We start from the raw sequence: 12,890 nt of genomic DNA on the forward strand, positions 1-12,890 counted from the left end.
CAAAATCACCCAGTATAAAACCAGTTTCTCTAAAGTTTGAACACTAGCAGACTTCTTAAATAAAAAAATAAATAAATCTTTAGATTTAGAATTTCTGGATCAAACACACGTAAAAAGATGCAAACAAATGCTAGTGCTTTATACACAGTAACAAGTCTTTTTTGAGCATATTCTGAATAAGGAGTAGGTCTCGGGCCAGGTAGCTCTGAAAAGGCTAGGCTGAAAGTCTAAATACCAGATGATGACCAGTGATGGTGCCAAAGGAGCAAAGTTGAGACCACTGTTAGGGTCATAACTGGTGTGAGCTGGGCATGAGACTAGTAGGTAACTCAGCCTACAGATTTGTGGAAGAGGGATGGGGAAACTATCCCACCTACAGTATCTGGCCCCTAAGAGACCTCTGGGAAATGCAGAAGGCAGCAGAGAGGTTCTGGACAAGTTGTTCTGTTCACCTCAGGACCTCGCTGGTGGTCCTGTGGAAGTTTAGGTACAAACGTCTACTGTGTCTAGAAGAACATTGCTGCACACAGCAAACACAGAGAGGAGTTCACAATCGGGAACTGCAGGGCTGGAAAGGGCCAGAGCTCCTTATTATAAGGATGTGAGCAATATGGAAGGGGTGGGGAGAGGTTGAGAGCCAGAGGCCACCTAGCTTTCCAGGGATCATCATTGGGTCTGTCGCCACAGTTCTAATGCCACATTCTGCTAGCTGCCCAGATTGCCTTATTACCCCAATAGGTCCCTCCCTGCTTATTTTTATCCTAATATTAGACCTTTGATTATTCAATAATGCTTTTACTGCCAAATTAGTTGTGTCTACTCATAAAAAACATATTACCATCTTAATTTTCTGAGCTTATAAAAAGCCAACTTGCCAACTTGTTTTTACTATTCTAAATACTCCCTAGCAATAGCTGTGATAGAGAATCCTGGGGCAGTTCAATGGCTTAAAATTCTGGGTTGGTAAACCCATTTTACAACTAAGGTTCAGAGAGGCAAAGTTACTTTCTCAAGGGCGTACAGCCAGTAAACTGCCAGGTAAAGGGGAAGAGAGTTACCACGTGACCCAGGCATTCTATTCCTAAACATTTACCAAAATAAATAAAAGACTTGTATGTGAATGTTCATAACAGCTTTATTTGTAATAGCCAAAGCCTGGAAACAACCCAAATGTCCATCAACGGGTTAATGGCTAGGCGAATTTTGGTAAATCCAACCTGGAATGTTCCTCACCAATAAAAAGGAATAAGCTGTTGATGCATGCAACAATGGTTGCATCTGAAAACATCATTCTGAGCAAAAGAAGCCAGACACAAGAGAGTACATATGGTCTAATTAGAATTACATGAATTTCTAGGAAAGACACATCTAATCTATGGTGACAGGAAGTAGATCAGTTGTTGCTTGGAGCTGGGACGGGCATACGAGACTGACTGGCAAGGGGAACAAGGAAATTTCTTGGGGCTATGGAAATGTTTTATATGTTGGTTATTTTGGTAGTTACAGAGGTGGATAAATTTGTCAAAACTCATTTAACTGTATATCTTAGAATGTGTGCATTTTATTGTATGTAAATTATAACAATAAAATTGAATTAAAGATTATATTCCTAGTATTACACTTGAAAATCACAAGTGAGGCTTTCTAAACATACAGATGTCCAGGCCTCATGCCACACCTGGTAAATAAGAATCTTTAGAATTGGCGACCAGGCAAATATATGCTTAAAAAATCTGCAGATGAAAATGTATGAGAATTAAAAGATGTTCAATTAAATGGGTCATAAAACAGTTTGTATAACATGATTATATTTTTATAAGCACAGACTGTATATAAACTCAGCAACTATATGGAAGAAAAACATAAGTGGTTATGAGATTTATGAGTATTTTATGTTATGCCCTTTGCTTTTCTGCATATTTAAATATAAAAACCATATACTGCTTTTGTATTGAGAAAAATGAGTTATTTTAAAATGAGCACAAGAAAATATAAGAGAGCATAAAGTGGAGGGAGCACGAACTTGCTGGAGGCCAGGTCAAAGGAATCAGGAATACTGATGAGGGATGTAATCTCAATAAGAAGAAAAGGCACCCATTCCATGTAGATGGAGGGAGGGTGGGAGTGGATTGGGTAAATTGGTAGATTTAAGGCCTGATTTCTTCTGTTTTCTCCATGAAGCAGGAAGTAAGGTCAGCTACAGAGAAGGATGCAGGTGGGAGTGGTAGAGGCGCCATATAATTTATACAGGGTTGGGCACGGTGGGAGAGGGTAACTGATCTTTAGTCTTGGCTGCCCGCAGTTTAATTTCAGGGTCTGTGAATTGCTTAAAATTGTATTCACGTTTGTGGATGTACATTTGTCTATAGCTGTTAGATTCTCAAAGGAGTCTGTGACCAATCGCCCCTCAGAGTTGGGAATTAAACATACTCCGCAAGTATGCTGCCCTTAACACAGTAGCTCAACTTTCTGAGAGGTTTGTAGTATCATATTTTGTTGCTTCATCACCACCTTGTGGTCAAGTGAATGTACTGTCAAAGGAGGTTTTCAATCACAGATTTTGAATCAGGGCAATAGTTTCTTATCTTAGATTTGGAAGGGATTGAGGCATTCTATGGTTTAATGTCCCACAAATTATGAGAATTAATAATTACTACAAAGTTTTCCCCAAAAATGTTGAACCAATGTTAACTATGCATGAGTAAGAAGAAGAGGCCAAGTCCAGATAATTATATCCCAATTAAAGGTCTTTGCAGAAGTCATCTCTGAGCTAGTGCTGGATGATTTTGAAAGGCCATAGAGCAGTGGTCCTTAAACCACCTGGAGAGCTTTGAAAAATCCTGATTCCCAGGCCACACTTCATGCTAATTAAACTCGAAGAGCGAGGGATCCTGGCATCAGTATTTTTTCTAGCTGTCCCCTTCCCCAGGTGATTCCAATGTACAGCCATCTGAGAGCCTCAGCCACAGGGCCTTGCTATTCAAGGTGTGGTCCATGGACCAGCATCAGTTGGGAGCTTCTCAGACCAGCAGAATCTCAGGTCCTGCCCCAGGCCTCCTGAATCAGGCTGCGTTTTAATAATTCTCACGTGGTTCACTGCATGTTCAATTTGAGAAGTGCTGTCATAGAGAACAGAATGGGTGTCCGTAGGTCTGCTGGATACACAAGGCAGGAATGGTACCAAAAAAGTAGGCTTCTTATCTCTGACCATGTCCAGTTACAGGAAATACATGACTTCTATGCCACTGTTGGACAGCTCTAATTGCCAGAAAGTTCTTTCTTTGGTAGACGTCAAAATCTACTTTCTTGCCAGTTTCACAAACTGCCTCTATGATCTCTTAAAATATTTGAAGGCAGAAATGTTCTCCCCTTAATCTTCCTTCTTTGAATCCCTCCCTCCAACCTTCCAGTTTCTTTAGTCTATGTGTGATATTTTTGCACAACTCCTAGTAATTCTATACTAAAAATGGCTCTCAGAACTGAAGGTGAGATTCTAGATGTGGCATGACATAATGAGTATAGTAGGAAAATGACTTTCTTTTATCTAGAAATTCTACTAATGACTCCTTCTTCTTCCTGAAAATCAGAGATTAGTCCAGATCTTTGTCAAATGCTGCATTAGAGAGAACCTATATATCCAGTAAACAAGTCAATGCTGACAGTTCCAGGGCCTCAGGTCATTCGCCTGTGACAACTAATGGTGTCCTGAGCTTAGAGAGACCAACATGGGAGTCCTGGGCTGAGGGGGTTGGAGCCTGTACTCCTGGTGGAGCCAGATCCTGTCCCTCGCAACCCCTTCTCCTAGGACCATATCCTTTAGCAGAGACAGCTCTTCCCTCAGTGTGGCTGCCAGGGGAAACTACCAAACTCCCCCTGCTGCTTCTAATCTTGGCCTGTCTACCCTGTCCTCCTGCCTTTGGCTCCAAGCTCAGCCTAAGGACAATCATGCACATGACACAGGCCTGTGCGCTGTGGTGGGGAGTCCTTGACTATTGTCCTGGTCTCTTAAAACTGAACAAGTAGCCCGTTCTGGCTCAGCTCCAGATCAGTTCTTCTCTGAGTATCTATTTTTTTCTGAATGTTTAATCTCAGCATCTCACCCCTTGTTATGGACTGAATGTTTGTGACCTCATAAGACTCATGTTGAAGCTCCAACACCCAGTGTGATAATGCTTGGATGTGGGCCCTTCAGGAGGTGATTAGATTTATATGAGGTCATGAAGGTGGGGCCTTCATGATGGGATCAGTGCCCTCATAAAAAGAGACACCAGTGAGCTTGGTTCCTCTCTCTCTCTGCCATGTGAGGACACAGCCTGAAGGTGGCCATCTGCTAGCCAGAAAGGGAGCTCTCACCAGAAACTCAAGTGGCCAGCACCTTGAACTTGGGCTTCCCAGCCTCTAGAACTGTGAGGAAAAAACGTCTGTTGTTTAAGCCTATGGTATTTTGTTATAGCAGCCTGAACTAAGACACCCTTTGTACATCTTTGGGCCTGAAGCTGTTGTGTCCACCAAGGCCATCCCATCCCGGCTTCCTCTTGGACCATTTGTCTCACTTGCATAGCCATTGGATCTTCTGGCATCTATTCCATCTAGAGTGCTTCAAAGACATTCAATAATGACTGTTTCACATAACTCTTTAATTCCAGGCTTGGCCAAAATTCCTGACCATAGAGTTTAAATTGGTACAACATTTTAGAGATAAATTTTGCATACTTTGTTGATATTTTTGGGGGAGGGGTGAGGAAGATTGGCCCTGAACTAACATCTGTTGCCAATCCTCCTCTTTTTGCTTGAGGAAGACTGTTGTTAACATCTGTGCCAATCTTCTTCTATTTTTTTTTTTTTTGTATGTGGGATGCTGCCACAGCATGGTTTGATGAGTGGTGTGTAGGTCCCTGCCTAGGATGTGAACCCACAAACCCTGGGCCGCCGAAGCAGAGTGCACGAACTTAACTACTACGCCACTGAGCCTGCCCTACTTTTGATTTTTAAAAGCTTTGCATACCCTTTGGAGACAGTTTCTCTTTTAGAAATCTGCCTTAAAAATATTTGATCAAGGGCACACAGATATATATAAAGATTTTTATTTGAAGCTACATTTAAATAAAATATAATAGCCAAACTCTGATGTGCATTTAATTGGTATAGCCAATTAAAACAATGACATAGAGCTATATATATTGACATGACATGGGGAAATGTACTCAATATGTTAAGTAAAAATATGAGTTTCAGAATATAATGCATAGTGTTACCCATTTTGTTAAAATATATACATATGGTATATAGTCCATACATATAGTATAGAATCTGTATACATATATTGTCTATATATAGTTTTGATATTGTGATTCATAATAAGAAATATTTATTTGGTCTTCATCCACTCTTTTGGGCACAGAGCTCCTAAAACAATTGGAATTTTCTAAGTAATGAGAGCCATAAATATGTCTTTTGTTAGGTTAATGAGGTGACTTTTGGAATGCACCTAAGGTTGGAGGCTGGGTGCCCAGAGAACCAACCATGTGATAAGAGGGTTGGAACGTTCAGTCCCACCCTCCCTAACCTCCAGGGAGGGGAGAGGGGCTGGAGGTTGAATCAACTGCCAATTGCCAAAGATTTACTCAACCAAGCCTATGTAATGGAGCTCCCACAAAACCCCAAAAGGATAGGGTTTGGAGAGCTTCCTGATGGATGAACACATGGAGATTTGGGGAGAGTGGCTTCCTGGGAGAGAGAGCATGGAAGCTCTCCTTTCCCCATACCTTTCCCTGTGCACGTCTTCCATCTGACTGTTCCTGAGTTATATCCTTTTTAATAAACTGGAGACCTAGTAAATGTTTCTCTGAGTTCTGTGAGTCACTCTAGCAAATTATTCAAACCACAGGAGGGGGTCGTTGGAACCTCTCATCTAAAGCCTGTCAGAGGCACAGGAGATAACCTGGGTGCGCGACTAGCATATGAATTGGGGTGGGGGGTGAGGCAGTCTTGTAGGACTGAGCCCCTAACCTTTGGGATCTGACGCTATCGCCAGGTAAATAGTGTCAGAATTGAGTTGAATTGTAGGACACCCAGCTTGTGTCCAAGAATTGCGTGTTGGTATGGAACCCCTCCCCCTGCCCCATACATGGAATTGGGATCAGAATCTTAACAGTATAGAGGAGGGGTTAGTAAACACTGTCCTTTGGGTCCAATCCAGACTGCTGCCTGTTTCTATAAATAAAGTTTTATAGGCATACAGCCACATCCATTTATTTACATATTTTCTGTGGCTGTTTTTGTACTATAACAACAGAGTTGAGTGCTTGCAACAGAGACTATATGACCCACAAAGTCAAAAATATTTACTATGTGGTCCTTTAAAGAAACAGTTTGCTGACTCCTGCTATAGTAGATATATATATGTAGTATAAATGTAAATATAAATACGTAGTAAATATAGAAAGTAGTCACCAAGTCAGGATAAATTACCATTCTAATTTTAGTAGATTAAGTCTTCTAGACAATTTCTCATTGCTGTCAACTTTCGTTCTGTCATGATTTTGTAGTCTGTGTCATTTTCTATTGTTTTAAGGCATGTTGGGTTACATAATGTTATAAACCAATGTTACCGAAATTTAAAAAAAAGAATTAAAAAAAAGACTAATAAAAAAAAGACATGTTGGGAATCAGTAAGCTAATACCAGAAAGAGTTTAGAAATTATGCTTTCAAATGGTAAGAAGATAGTGACACACAGTGGACAATAGAAGGAAGCTCTGAGACTTACATTGCCCAAGGCACTAAGATATTTGAATCAAAAATGTTTGAAAAAGATTATTCTTGCAGACCCTAGGGAAAATGTGGCATTTTGAAGATACCCAACTATTTTTATTTCCCCCCCAAACCCCTACCAAAAGGATTTTTTAAAGTTATAACCTCAGAGAAATCAGGAGAATGGGAGAAGAGACAATAGCTATAGAAATTTGGACCCTGGAAAGCAGAAAAATAAGTGGTATGTGGTTAAATAGGCACAAAAAAGGTAATTTCTAAGCAATGGTGGGGAAAGATAATAACCCACCTGATATACACTATAGAATCCCCAAAGACTCTAGAATTGGTGATACCAGGCATCTCTCGGAATAGGGGTTTAAATAAAGAGGTTGGCTGACAGTTTGTTCAGGAAGTGGTCAGGTCTTCAGGTTTGTCATCCTCCCCAGTCCCAGCAGAAGACTGGAAATTTCTTCTCTTGAGTGGGTAAAACAGAAAGTCTCTAGACTGAGAGACATTAGGCACATTTGAGCATGGGGTACCATACTGAAAACAGTGGGATTACCTGAATGTGTGTATACAAGATGATGAGATCACCCAACCCTCTTTCCCTTCTTGGCTCCAAGAATAGTGGCATAGGCTGTCCAATTATCTCAGTTCTCCTGGGACTGTAGGGTTTCCAGGATGGGGACTTTCAGTTTGAAAAGTGGGAAAATCCTGAGAAACCAGGATGACTTAGTTGCCCTAGTCTCAAAACACTGGCAGTTAGACCCTTCCAAGCAGGAGACCAGAGAATCTTCACTAGGGAATCTGACCAGCCTAAGGGAAAAGGTCCAAATGGATGGAGGCGGTTCTACAACTAAGTGGTCCAGCCGGATCAACCTTGTAGTGATGATCACAGTGAACAAGCTCCACCTGGGTGTGTGTTTTTAGACCCTCTCTCTCAAAAATGCGTAGACAATTAAGGATTATTAGACAATTCAAGGAAGGCCTCTCACACAAAAGACAAACCAAAACATCCAAACAGAAAAAACAACTTGAGAGGTAAGAATATGATCCAAGTTGGGATAATCAGTCTTTTTCTTGGATTTTAAAAAGTGGATCTGGGAGAGAGAATCCTCTCTTCCTCTCTAGCCATGGTGCTGTTTCAACATGAGCCTGGAGCTCCTGGGGGCCATATTTCCCTCTGTAAAGAGAAGGCCACAGTTGGCCACATACGGATGCATTAATGAAAAATAGTCTCAGTCTTGAGTTCTGATGGCTTTTCATGCCACAATCCATTATCTCTAAAGCTATCTTTGCTTTTTCCAAAGTTTGGTTGTAGGAGTCAACAAATACCAACACTTTTTTAAAAAGGCATTAAGTTTGAGTAGATTTTCTGTCGTTTGCAACCAACTTGTCCTGGCATGCCTCATGAATGTCATTGCATCTTCTACGTGTCTGCTTTTCTAATCCATACTCTATATCTAGAAAGTTTCCAAGTCAACTTGTTTTTCCCTGTTTAAAATAAGGATTGCACGGCTCATGAAGGTAAAAATAGACAAGATTTCACTGAACAATGGGTGCCTTCAGTAGACCCAGAACCCACTAACTTTTCATTCTCTCACAGTGGGGTACTCCCCAAAAGAAAATCTAGACGAATATGTCTGAAAGACAAATATCTGGGCCACAAAGCAAACATGAAGGAAAAGAAAGCAAAATTCTATACATTAACTAACAGCGTTAGCCTTCTACACAATAGTGAAAGAAAGAGGCTGTATCAGTCAGATTGTGTTCAATAGTAAGTAACAGAACACCCAATTTACAGTTGCTTAATTAAACAGGGTTATGGGGGTCATTGATGTCAGGTATTTCTATGATTCTCTTGGCCTTTTCATGATGGTAGCAATAGGGCTGCTGCAGTCCCAGCCATCATGTCCACATTCAATACAGAAGTAAGGGAATAAGGTGGAAGGATATATTTACCTCCTTATAGCAGAAAATCAAAAGCTCTCCCAGGAGCCTCTACATTAGATTAGATTTCTCCTTATGTCTTGTTGGCCAGAACTGGATCCAAAGGTTTCATCTAGCCGAAAGGGAGGTTGAGAAGGTAGAGAACAGGATTGTCAAATGACTTGGAAACAGTATGATCCACAACCTAGGACTAGACATATTGCCACCTACCCCCTATCCAAAAAATAAAATTAAGGTTCTACTGACAAGGAAGAAGAGGCAGGGCACTTATGTAGGGCGATGGATAAAAACTAGACTGTTGGTGGTGAACAGGATGCAGTCTACACAGAAACTGATATAGAATAATGTACACCTGAAATTATACAATATTATAAGCCAACATGACCTCAATAACATAATTTAAAAAAAAAAAGAATAGGCAAATGATGCTGTGTGGGAAAGTCTGTCTGCCCCAGGAACCAAAGTAAGCAGATTAAAACAGCTGAAACTGGAACACTCACACATTGCTGGTAGAACTCCACAAAGGTCCAGACACTTTGAAAAACAATTTGGCCATCTTTTTACATGCCCAAATGGATTTTGCCGATGTGATTAAAGATCTTGAGGGAAATTATCCTGGATCATCCAGGTTGGCCCAATGTAAACATAGGGTCCTTGTAAGAGGGAGTCAGGAAGATCAGAGTTAGAAAAGAAGTGATAAGGAAGCAGAGGTTGGAGTGACGCACTCTGAAGATGAAGGGAGGGACCATGAGCCAAGGAATGTGGGTGGCCTCTAGAAGTTGGGAAAAAAAAAAAAAAGACTCTCTTCTAGAACCTCCAAGAGGGATGCAGCACTGCCAACACCTTGATTTTAGACTTCTGACATCTAGAACAGTAAGCGAATAAATTTGTGTTGTTTTAGTCACTAAGTTTGCAGTAATTTGTTACTGTCACCATAGGAAGCTAATATTAAAACTCGTATTCCTGTCTTTGGGTGTCTAGACCAATTCTTACTTTTCTTTGCACATCTTTGTATGTATGAATTTTCTCCTTCTTCATTAATCGCATACCATACAATTGTCTCATTTAAAATGCATAATTCAATAGTTTTTACTATATTCAGAGTTTCACAACCATCACCACAATCAATTCTAGAACATTTTCATCACCCCTTAGCTGTCCTCCCCTATTCTTCCCATTCCCTCCAGCCCTAGACAACTACCAATCTACTTTCTGTTCGATAGATAGGCCTTTTCTGGACATTTCATATAAAAGGAATCATACAATATGTGATCTTTCGTGACTGGCCTTTTTCACTTCACATGATGTTTCGCAGGCTCATCCATGGGGTAGCAGGTATCAGTACTTCATGTTTTTCTTGATGGATAACATTCCATTGTACGTATATACCACATGCCATTTATCCATTCATCAGTTGGTTGGCATTGGGTTGTTTCTAGTTCTTGGCTATTATGAATAATGAAGCTTATAAACATTCATGTGCAAGTTTTGTGTGGAAGAGTAGGACTTTTCAGTTAGTCATTAACAAGCATTTACTAACTGCCTGTTGCGTACATAGCACAGAGGTAGGAGTGGGGGCTGGGGGGAGGTGTAGGAGATTAGACACCCAAAAGAATTATAAATATGAAATGTAGCTCCTGTTCTCTGACCAGTTGGGGAAGGCAGACTAAGCTTTCAAAAAATATTTAAATAACTAAAGAGAATCATTTGAATTGTTTTCTTAGGACAATTTTCTTTTCCTTTCTAAGAACAGAGTACTCAATTTATATTCCCCAAACCGAGTACAAAAGTGGCCTGGAGTCTTTAAAGTGTGTCAGTTAACAAAGAAGACAAGAGACAGAACCTCTTTAAAAATACAGCTTTGACTTGTACAGATATCTCACAGGGTCATGATGTCCTATACTAGGGTGTTTGTCCTCAGAGATGTACCTTCTTCTCTTTGCAGCTTTCTTCATAGACAGGGACTTGATATCAGGTCCAAAGAGACTCATCAGTCACTCAGCAACATGCTGTCAGCACTGACCTCAGCTCTCCTGCTGACCTGGAGAAAGGAAAGGGGCCTGTCCTTGCTCTCCGGCTGCTTCTGTCAGTGGGTCCCAATCATAGTGGTGAAAGTGTAGCAGGATTTCATCAAGGGCAGCCTTCAGGCCCCTGATTCATAGCCAGCATCATTTGTTGAATGTCTACAAGTGCTTAGCATTTAGCAAGAAATCCTTCCTATATTGTCTATGGCTTTAATGCACAAAATAAATTTGGGTTCTGTCTCCTCCATCCAAGGATCAGAGGCGATGGTTCATTACCTCTGCAGGAATTACTTTTTTTTCATCCAGGGATACATTACGAGCCAGACTCTGTGTGGCTATGAGGCTTAAATAACATAGCAGTTTCTCAAGCTGTCAGGAATAAATTGGATTTGCTCATTTGTCCATTTTCCAGGCCAGGCTGCACCACTTATAACCAGTGTGCCTGAATTTGAGGCATTCAGATAGTAGGATAATATCCTACATTTACACACCTTCTATTATTGTCCACATTTGATCCTCAAAATAGTTCTGGACAATAGGAGGGGCAGAAAAGCACGTTGCTATTTGATGAATGGAGAAATTTAATGCTTAAAGAAATTGTGCCTTTAAATGTCTTAACCAGTACCAGGACCAAAATCCCAGGTCTCCTGATTCCCAGACCATATCCACCACTTCTGTCCATGGTAAATGAGCAATAAAGAGAAATAAAAACCTGTGTGAAGCTAAAGTAAAGGCCAGACCAGTGGCCTGGCCCTTACTGGCTCCTCTGGCGCCCCCAGCTGGAGTCTCTGCCTCTCCGAGCTGAAGGCCTCCTTTGCTCACCATTGTAACTCACCACTGAGCGCTGGGCCACACATAGATACTAAATAAACATTTGTTGAATGAACAAGTGATTGATTGGTTCTAATCATTAAATTCCTTCTCAACCACGGAGCCCAGGGAACACCGAAGATAGTTTTGTGGAACAGATTTCCTCTGCCTCTTTGTCTCTTGTCCACTCAATGTTTTGTTCTTCTACTGCATTTGCTGTGAAAGAAAACTCCTTTCTTGCCATGGGAAAGGCAAACAGCCATGCAAACCTGGAAGATAGCCAAGTCTGTATGGGCAATAAAGGAGGCAAGCCAGTTAGCTATTAACCAGCAGCCAGGATAATTCAGCTACTTATCAAACTCTCACCTCCTCCCTTCGGAGGCCTTTCCTGACTTTTTCCAGCCCAACGTGGTAAGGCAGATTAAGGCCTTGGGCAATCACAGTGTGCTTTGCTCGCCCTCCCTTCCCCCGACTGTATCCAGGTGGCAGCATGCTGTAATAAACAGCAGGCAGTTTGAAGTGGAGAAAGTCCCAGGCAGGCAGGTAGTCTGCAGGCTGAGGGGTGAGTGAAGCTGGAAGGGCATGGCCCCAGGAATTGATGATGGGGGTGGGGAGAGGCTTAATTGGCTTCTTACATTATCCAGGAACTTCAAATTTATTTTGGCAACATTTAAGGCTTATTCCCCACAGGTGGCCTCTCAAGGCACTGGGGTCCTTTTATTTTATACTTAAAGCAAAGGTACAGAATTGTGAACATGTTGAGATATGTTTTGGCTGAGTAGTGTAAAGATGTGTGTAGAGTAAACTAATGTCTCTAATGGGAAATAAGGCAGAAAAGAGAGTTTGGGGTGAAGTCGTAGAAGACTTCAGGGATAAGTGCTAGCAGTTAAGATAAAATATTTTCCACTTGTCTTGCAAAGTTGGTATCAGTGTGTAAAAATCACAATTTTAACCAAATAAACCTTTGTATCTCAAAAGCACTTATCCTATGGCAATTGAAGACTTTTGAACACGGAAACACATCCATCTATGAACCAGGAAGCGGGCCCTCATCAAACACTGAATCTGCCAGCAGCTTGATCTTGGACTTGCCAGCCTCCAGAACTGTGAGAAATAAATTTCTCTTGTTTATAAGCCACTCAGTTTATGGTATTCTGTTATAGCAGCTGGAATGGACTAAGACGCCACCCTGTCCCAGACAAACACCACGGAAAAAACCATGGCCCCATCCCCACCCCGTCAATAAAGGCCAAGTGGGTGTCTTAAGCTTCCGTCCTTGCCCAGCTGTAACAAGGTGCCCCCACCCCCCAGAGAAGACCTAGTAGGCAGCTGGTACTTTCATCCCTACTCAGTAA

The sequence above is a fragment of the Equus asinus genome, chromosome 6, assembly GCF_041296235.1.
Source record: "Equus asinus isolate D_3611 breed Donkey chromosome 6, EquAss-T2T_v2, whole genome shotgun sequence".
Taxonomy (NCBI): domain Eukaryota; kingdom Metazoa; phylum Chordata; class Mammalia; order Perissodactyla; family Equidae; genus Equus; species Equus asinus.